The sequence below is a fragment of the Neomonachus schauinslandi genome, chromosome 1 (genome assembly GCF_002201575.2).
Source record: "Neomonachus schauinslandi chromosome 1, ASM220157v2, whole genome shotgun sequence".
Classification (NCBI taxonomy): Eukaryota; Metazoa; Chordata; class Mammalia; order Carnivora; family Phocidae; genus Neomonachus; species Neomonachus schauinslandi.
Window position 1 is genome coordinate 165,206,299 of NC_058403.1, and position 9,629 is coordinate 165,215,927.

At 41.4% G+C, this 9,629-nt stretch overlaps 1 pseudogene; it reads left to right on the plus strand.

Moving 5' to 3' along the window:
* The first annotated feature begins 1,308 nt into the window (after positions 1-1,308).
* On the plus strand, positions 1,309-2,402 carry LOC110585103 (annotated as a pseudogene).
* The last annotated feature ends 7,227 nt before the right edge of the window (positions 2,403-9,629 follow it).

Genomic DNA, 9,629 nt, shown 5'->3' on the forward strand with positions numbered 1-9,629 from the left:
GAGGCTAAAATGGTTGAGTCACTATTCTCTATATTGGCATCACCAGCATCACCTGCAAACTTGTTACAATATAAAATCTAAGTCTCTACCCCAAGCTACTGTATTAAAATCTGTATTTAACAAGATCCTCAGGTGATTAGTAGGCATCAATTTCGAGATGCATAGTCTATACCAAGAATCCACAAACTGTGGAATGCAGGCCAGATCCTCCCACTGCCTGTGTTTATATAGTTTTATTGGACCACCATTTTGCCTGTTCATTTACTAAGAATCTATAGCTGTTTTCTTGCTGCAGTGATGGAATGGAGAGGTTGCCACAGAGATTGGCTAGCAAAGCTGAAAATGTTTACTCTCTGGCCCTTTACACAGATGTTTTTTGACCCCTAGTTCATACTATGCCATACCTCAAAGACAGCATTAAAGATTTGGCACTTATTCTAAGAGCAGAGGAAACCTGTGAAGACTTCCCTTTTGGAAGGCTTGCTCTGGCTGCACAGAGATAAAAGGCACACAGACAGTGGAGGGGTGCTCATTCTCAGCCTGAACTTGGATGACCCTCCACAGTTTCCACCTTGCTGTTCTGGGCCTCCACCCTAAAGGAGAGTCCTTGGAGAAAGTTCTTGTGACTACTGAAGATGACCTCTTGGGGCTATCTCAGCCTGCAGGAGCACCCTCAAAGGATGAGGAGGCCCCAGGAACTTTGGCTCATCCTGAACTGAACTATTGGGGTGTTCCTGGATCAGCTCTGATAGCAGTTCCCCAGGTTCCTCCCTCACCTGATGGTGCAGATGGAGAGCATGTACTACATATTCCAGAAGATCTAGCAGAGTCTCCAGGAACATCATAAGCAGTCAAAAAACTTTCTGTGGACCGTGGAGACCTAGAGCCAACCTCTGGGCTTCCAGCCCTGGAGTACCAGGTGAGCCGGATCTCCTCTGGTGAGACTGCTCACCAGGATCCTGGGGGCCGGCCAGCCAGCCCTGAGGCTTTTCTGCACCCAGTGGCCAAGACCCTTCAGCACTCCAGTCTTCAGGGGTCACACTTCAAAGATGTCATGGCCACAAGGTCGTCAGACTGGCATAAGCAGCCCTCTGGAGCAGACGCTGCCCCAGTCCACCAGCTGGACATGCAGCCTTCTTGGGACTCTGAGCCCCAGTTTTGGAAGGATATTCTGACTGAGCAACTCTGGCAGATCTTTGCTGGGACCCACAAGAAGGTGGACCAGCTACAGCACAAGACGACAGAACAGGCACCAAGCCCAGAGAGCCAGGACCCAGGACCCAGGACCACATTATTGGGACTGGAGCCATGTACCAAAGACACTTTGGTTCTCAGCCCACTTGTGCCCCGTCTCCCGGAGCTCGAGGGTTCCTAAGAAGGGGGCACAGAGCCAGGTACCAAAGCAGAGAGGATGCTCTCCTGTGTGGCCTAGGAGCCTATCCATTTTTGCAGCCCATATGCTGGGGCCCTGAGGACTTTGGGGACATGTGGAGAAGACCAGATGACTTGCCCTGGCAAACCAAGGAGTTGGCCATCCCACATAGAATGGAGAAGGTGTGGATGCTAAAACACAGGGAGCTGTTGCTGCCATGGCTGTGAGCAGCTTCATGTGACACGTGTTCACCTGTGACAAGGGTGGTGTCAAAGTGTGGAGCCTGGTTGGCCAGGTAGTATAAAACAGGTATCCTGAGAACCACCTGTGTGTATAGACCTAGTGGGCCTATTTGCACACATGCCTGCTGTCCTCAAACAGCATGATTTTGCTGATGGGTGGCCACAACCTGTTTGGCGTGGGTGTGTGGGACTTGACAGTGCCCTCCCTGCATGTAAGAGATGAGCTACCCTGTGCAGGTCTTATGTGCCAGGCCCTGGCCTCCCATCCCGAAGACAACTTGGCCTTCGTTGGCTTCACTGATGGCACAGTCAGGATCTGGGACCTGCAGGACCAGGGCATTGTCAGGGACCTGCTGGCCACCTGAATGGAGCCAAAAGCATTGCTGTTAAAGACAGGGTGGGGAGCGGGGGATCTGGGTACCTGCCTGTGGTGCTGGGACCCAAGGACCACTGGGGAGCCCCAGGAATACAAATATGAGTTTCAGATAATGAGCCTATCCCCTAGTCCCCAGGAGGAATGGGTGCTGGTAGGCACAGCCAATGGCCAGCAGTGGCTGCAGCCCACCTGGTGGGGTGTAAGGATGGAACTATCTTGGGTCTCAAGTTCTCCCCTCTTGACCAGAGCATTGGGATGGATGACTTGGTCAACATCTATAGCATACCTGCAGGACCATGGTATTCTGGGTACCCAAACCTCCCCCATCCTATGCTGTGATGTGTCCCCCAGCAACCACCTGATCATCACAGGGTCCAGTGACCATGCCTTGGTGTATCAGATCACCTACTGAGGGGCTTGGCACTGTGGTCCTGACTTGGGATCCATTTTTTGTCTTTTTTAAGGTGGAGGAGGTAGAGGCATAGTGGTGGGATGATGTGGTGGGTGGGCTGGGTTTCTTTCCCATTACACAACTGGGCCAGTGATATTTGTCACATGTAATAAAGTGATTAGAAAAAGTGAAAAACAAAACAAAACAAAAACCAGGCACAGACAGAACTTGCTCCAGAGGAGCTTAGAGTCAAGTGAGAACCCACTTTTGTTTCCCAAATTGGTTGTTGACTCCTTTCATGAGGAAGAGGATTATATTATCACCTAGTTGTTGTCGTTAACTCCTTCAGTGCCTGGCAGAGTGCTGTTTAGCCAGGGATTGGTGCTATTTAATGATTCAGCAAATGGCTTGACCTTATTATGGTTAATGCTTACCACTCTTAGAAACTTCTTTTGTGGATACTTCAGAAGTCAAAATACCATGATGCCTGATCTGCAGCAGTTTCCTTGACAGCTCAGCTCTATTTTTGACATGGAACCTAGGCCAGTACAGTAGATGGGTAACTCTTGGCTACCTTGTGAGTTTTAGGAGAGCAGGGGAGACAAGAATCTGATTCCAGTTTCCAGGATGGATAGGACTGCAGGAAGAAGCCTCTCTGAGCTTCAGATTCTCCCCCCATGATGTGAGGAAGCAGGGACTATTTATATTTAAGGTTTCCCAGAGCTTGAGCATCTTTTTGTCCTTAGAGTTGCACAAGGTCACAAAAAGGGAACAATAGACAAGTCTTTGGCTCATCTGACTTAATCACCTGTATATTTTGTGTACACAGAGCTCTTCACACATCATACACAAAGCATAGTTGATGAAAATATAGAAAAAAATACAACTCTACAGTCACAAAAGAGGTTTTGAATTATGCATTATTTTAGATTTTAAATACTTCTGCTCCCTTTCATTTGTACAGATAATTGAACATTGTTGGCTTATTCATAATGAAACCAACCTTTTCTACCAATTAGGCATGATTGTGTAGACTCTGGCCTTACTGGTTGATTAGCTTGCTTTTCATGTCATGAGCTGGCAGTATTTGAATAAGTTGAATATTCAGTGAAGAAAAGTTGGATGTTTATAAACTCACCATGACAAATGGACATGCCATCACATCCACAATGCAACCAAAAGAAAGTGTTTTGAGAAAGTGTTGGGTAATGGTTTCTGGAAGAGGTTATAACTTGGTGTATAAAAAGAAGGAAAAGCCTTAAGGATAATAAATTACTTTGAGCACAGGTAGGTTTTTAGCAGTGTTGCCATCTCCTGGGCAATATACCTGCTACAGAAGTGTTGTTTCAACGCATAAAAAAGCAGTTTGCAAGTTAAGCAGACTGTCTAATAGATAGTACTAAAGTAGGGAGGAATATTGTGAAGTCAACTTTATAATATTTTGTGAATGTGGTTTCTTGGCATTACCTCCCACTGATTGTCATTGATGGCATTGAATTAAAACATTATTTAATCAAGTCATCCTATATTTGGTGCTGTGGAAAATATAGAAGCAGTGCCAGTTTCATGGGCATATGACTTGTGCACCCGTGCACAACCTCACAGTTAAAGCACCCAGTGTTTGGTTTAATGCTCTGATATTACCGTCTGGAAATTCTTAGTATATTTTGGACAAAGGATCATGCACTTTTGTTTTCACAGGGCTCTGCCAATTTTGCAGGTTGTTCTGTACAGAAGATGGTGGAGTCTGTTTCTTCCCTCAAGTTGCTTACAATATTGTGTCTTAGAATCATGTTGGGACAGTATTATAGGAAGTTGACTAATTTTTCTGAGCTTTGGTTTCTTCCCTTTGTATATAAAAATATTGCCAAGAATGTGGCCTAAGGAAAGAAATGGAAGACTTAAACTATTAAGGTGATTTTCCCAAAGTAAGCAGTCAAGTCAGGAGATTCAGACTTCCCTTCTTGAGTTTCAGTCCACTGAGAAGGGATTTCATGAGCAAAGCTTCCTGCTGAGTTCAAAATAGGATTCAGCCATGGACTAGTGGCATCATGTCTCCAGTTGCTAGGGAACTCAAGAACAATTGGATGTATTGGAAAAGTGCCCCAGGAGAAGAAGATCTGGGCAAGGCTGTGCCGGAAAGATTCATCAAAAATGGGAACCAGGATTTTCCACATAAAGTATCATGTCATCTGCAAAGAGAGAGAGTTTGACTTCTTCTTTGCCAATTTGAATACCTTTTATTTCTTTTTGTTGTCTGATTGCTGTTGCTAGGACTTCTAATACTATGTTGAACAATAGTGGCGAGAGTGGGCATATTTGTCATGTTCCTGATCTTAAGGGAAAGGCTCTCAGCTTTTCCCCATTGAAGATGGTATTTGCTGTGGGTTTTTCATAGATGGAGTTTATGAACTTGGGGAATGTTCCCTCTATCCCTATACTCTGAAGAGTTTTAATCAGGAAGGGATGCATTTTTTGTCAAATGTTTTTTCTGCATCAATTGAGAGGACCTTATGGTTCTTCTCTCTCTTCTTATTAATGTGTTCTATCACATTGATTGATTTGCGAATGTTGAACCACCCTTGCATCCTGGGGATAAATCCCACTTGGTCGTGGTGGATGATCCTTTTATGGGTCCTATTAGCTAGGATTTTGTTGAGAATTTTGGGATCCATATTCATCGGGGATATCGGTCTGAAATTCTCCTTTATGATGGGGTCTTTGCCTGCTTTGGGGATTAAGGTAATGCTGGTCTCATAGAATGAGTCTGGAAGCTTTCCTTCTGTTTCTATTTTTTGAAACAGCTTCAGGAGAATAGGTATTATTTCTTCTTTGAATGTTTGGTATAATTCTCCAGGAAATCCATCAAGCCCTGGACTCTTGTTTTTTGGGAGGTTTTTGATCACTGCTTCAATCTTGTTACTGGTTATTGGCCTATTCAGGTTGTCAGTTTCTTCCTGTTTCAGTCTTGGCAGTTTATAGGTTTCCCGGAAGGCATCCATTTCATCCAGGTTGCTCAATTTATTGGTATATAGTTGTTGATAATAATTTCTAATAATTGTTTCTATTTCCTTGGTGTTAGTCATGATCTCTCACCTTTCATTCATAATTTTATTAATTTGGGTCCTTTCTCTTTTCTTTTGGATAAGTCTGGCCAGTGTTTTATTGATCTTATTAATTCTTTCAAAGAACAAGCTTCTAGTTTCGTTGATCTGATCTACTGTGTTTCTGGTTTCTAATTCATTGATCTCTGCTCTAATCTTAATTTATCAAGATAAAAATCTTCTGTACAACAAAGGAAACAGTCAACAAAACAAAGAGCAACCCACAAAATGGGAGAAGATATTTGCAAATGACACTACAGATAAAGGGCTGGTATCCAAGATCTATAAAGAACTTCTCAAACTCTATACCCAAAAAATTAATAATCAAATAAAAAAATGGGTAGAAGACATGAACAGACACTTCTCCAAAGAAGATATACAAATGGCTAACAGACACATGAAAAAATGTTCATCATCATTATCCATCAGAGAAATTCAGATCAAAACCATGTTGAGATACCACCTTACACCAGTAAGAATGGCAAAAATTGACAAGGCAAGAAACAACAAATGTTGGAGAGGTTGTGGAGCAAAGGGAACCCTCTTACACTGTTGGTGGGAATGCAAGTTGGTACAGCCACTTTGGAAAACAGTGTGGAGGTGCCTCAAAAAATTAAAAATATAGCTACCGTATGACCCAGCAATTGCACTACTAGGTATTTACCCCAAAGACACAGATGTAGTGAAAAGAAGGGCCATATGCATCCCAATGTTCACAGCAGCAATGTCCACAATAGCCAAACTGTGGAAAGAGCTGAGATGCCCTTCAACAGACAAATGGATAAAGAAGATGTGGTTCATATATACAATGGAATATTACTTAGCCATCAGAAAGGATGAATACCTAACTTTTACATCAACATGGATGGGACTGGAGGAGATTATGCTAAGTGAAATAAGTCAAGCAGAGAAAGTCAATTATCATATGTTTTCACTTATTTGTGGAATATAAGGAATAGCATGGAGGACATTAGGAGAAGGAAGGGAAAAATGAAAGGGGGGAAATAGGAGGGAGAGATGAACCATGAGAGACTATGGACTCTGAGAAACAAACTGAGGGTTTTAGAGGGGAGTGGGGTAGGCGGATGGGTTAGCTGGGTGATGGATATTAAGGAGGGCACGTACTGCATGGAGCACTGGGTGTTATACAAAAACAATGAATCATGGATCACTACATCGAAAACTAATGATGTATGGTGACTAACATAACATAATAAAATAAAATTTAAAAAAATATTCTTTTTGCTTTTGTCAAGGCATGTTCATTGAAAAAATAATTCAAATAATATAGGAAAGTCCAATCATTCTTTCAAAATCACCTAAAATCCCACCATCTAGACATAATCAGTAACAATTTGCTGAACATCCTTCTAGACATTTCTTATGCATCTGTGTATACATACATTTAAAAATTTTACATAGAATTACTATATATACAACACATATTAAAAAAAAAAATGGGAACCAGGATGAATAGGCAAAGTAAAGGTCAGGTTCACATTACCATATTAAAAACTCCTGGGACCATATACATTTTGGAATTCAGAATTTTTCTTCTTTTGAAAGGTAACATGATGCATATTTCATTGATTATGTAAAATCTCCTCAGCATGTCTGGGCAGAGCTTTATAATCAAGTGTGTTAATTTTTCTGCAGTGAAATGTAGAATTGTTCACACCAAGTAAGAAAATTTAAAGACTATGAATAGTTTTATGTCAGTTCACATCAGGTTTTGCTGCCAAATGTAATCGGGTCAGGTTTTACCACAAATGGATTACAAACTCTTGGTTTTCAGAGAATTTGGATTTTAGAATTGTGGATAAGGAATCATAGACCTTTATCAAACAAGATTTAGGGAAATGGGTCCTTAGAATTTAGGAGAGAAGAGATAGGTCCAGCATTTCTCAAGTGAAGCCAGGCTAGGTCTAGTGTCCTGCTCCAATGGCTTGTCAGGAAGTTCCAGATTTCCTTCCCATGACAGCCAGAACACAAACATTATGCTGAAGTAAATGAAGACCTGAATGGACATCAGTTCTCAGCTTTTCTCCTCTTTTTCCTGTTGCTCCTGCTTGGCAGCTGCTGGAATACATGATCTCTCTGGTCATATTTTTGCAGTGGAAAATAGCATTTTCAGAACTGGCTGTCCCTAGGATTCATCTGTCATATTTCCTCCGTGTTTCTTCTATGGCAATTGGCACAAGTGGCTCACTCTTCACTGCTGAGATGGGTTTAAAAATCCTTGGCCAAATAGCCAGCCTCTTCATTAGCACCCTTCTGGTCCCCAGACCAAATAAACCCAATGAAATGGACTGATATTTATGTGGCATTTTCCCCAGGAAAATAGAAATAAGCCCCGTCCAGGTTTAATATTAGTTTGTTCATTTATTTTCTGCTTTGCTTGGACCATAAAATCAACCCGATAGAAGCTGTAAAAGATGAAGCAAAGCTAATCCTATCCTTTTTTGTTCTGTAGGCAAATGGTTTTCATAGTATAACCCCTGGACCAGCAGAAGCAGCACCACCTGGCAAGCTGTTAAGAATGTAAATTCTCAGGCCCCATCCCAGACCTACTGAATCAAACTCTGGGGATGGGGCCTGACAGTCTATAATTCTGATGTTAGCTAAAATTTGAAAATCCTGTATTAGATAAATGCCTTTCTCTTTCACGTGTACAGAACTCCAATTTTGTTTAAGAGATATTACTAGTTAAAAATTCTCTCCACCCCAGATCCCCTAGAGCTGAGATTGCTATGGGATTCTCTTCTTATCTGTGAGATATAACTTGGTGGTTGCAACATTTACACAGGGTTGGATAATTAAAACAACTCACAGGTGTGTGTGTGTGTGTGTATGCGTGTGTATATAATACATAAATATAGATCCTGTATGTAAATACAGATCATATATATAGAGATTCTTGTTACATAGATATTGCCTATCTATATATCTATTCTATATATCAAATAGAGATTATATATTTAAAGATACATCTCTCTCTATATAGATAGATATAGATATATCTTTAATGAAGACTTAAGATACAATATAGAAAGAGAAAGGAAGCATAAGTAAACATCAGGAGGGTATGAGATATTTAGGCACAGCTTCTCAGAAGAGGTACCTCTTCACCAGATCATAAACTACCCAGATACTTGTGAGATAGCTTGTTCTTAGGGAAGCTGAGGCACAAGTTTACCAAGGAGTTTTTTTTAATACAATACTGGTCAAGCAACAAAAACTAGGCTATAAAACCAGGTAAACCAGCTGCAGCCCATCAACCTACACATTTTCAATAAACAGTGTAGTGAAGCTCGTATAGCATGCCTCCTGGGGAGTTTTGGACTTTAAGCATAATATTGTAAGCCACTAGCTAGTGCGTTTTATCCCTTTCTTGCCCAAGGGTCAACACCACAGTTCCTGGCATGATTATGGCCATCTGTGAGATAGGAATAGAATTATCACAGACCAACTACAAATTAATTCTCTCCCTACACGGTGGACTTTCTGGAAATAGTAGTATTTTCCTGTTATAAGGAGATGAATTCAGCTGGCATACCTCATGTTCCCTTCTCCTTTTTTCTTCCTGGAATGCAAACACAATGTCTGGGATAGAGAGCCATTCTGAGACTGAAGATGGAGTCCACACTAAGGAAGGCTGAAGAGAAAGATTCAGTGAGTCCGGATCCTGATGACATCTCTGAGACTCTTTCTAGACTTCTTATTAGATGAGAAAGATGGACCCTTGTTTATTTTAGCCACTGTATCTTGAGGTGTTGTTACTGTGGATAGAAGCCATCCTTAAGGAAACAGAGGTATAAGAGGCAACATGTACCATTGGTTTTTCTTGCTGTATGAACATGGCCACTCTTGTTCTCCCAACAACCCTATGATGTCAGAGTGTATATTTATATATATATAAGCCCATGTCAAGAACTTGCTTACCAGGTACTTGGCACATAGTTAGTACCAATAAAGATTAATAGTGCTTATTATCACCCCCAATGCTCTTGTTTACCACTGTGTGATGCTAGGAAAGTAACTCCTTAGGTCTCAGTTTTCTCATCTGTATAATTGGATAGGCTATATATATCTATATCTATATCTATATCTATATCTATATCTATATCTATATCTATATCTATAT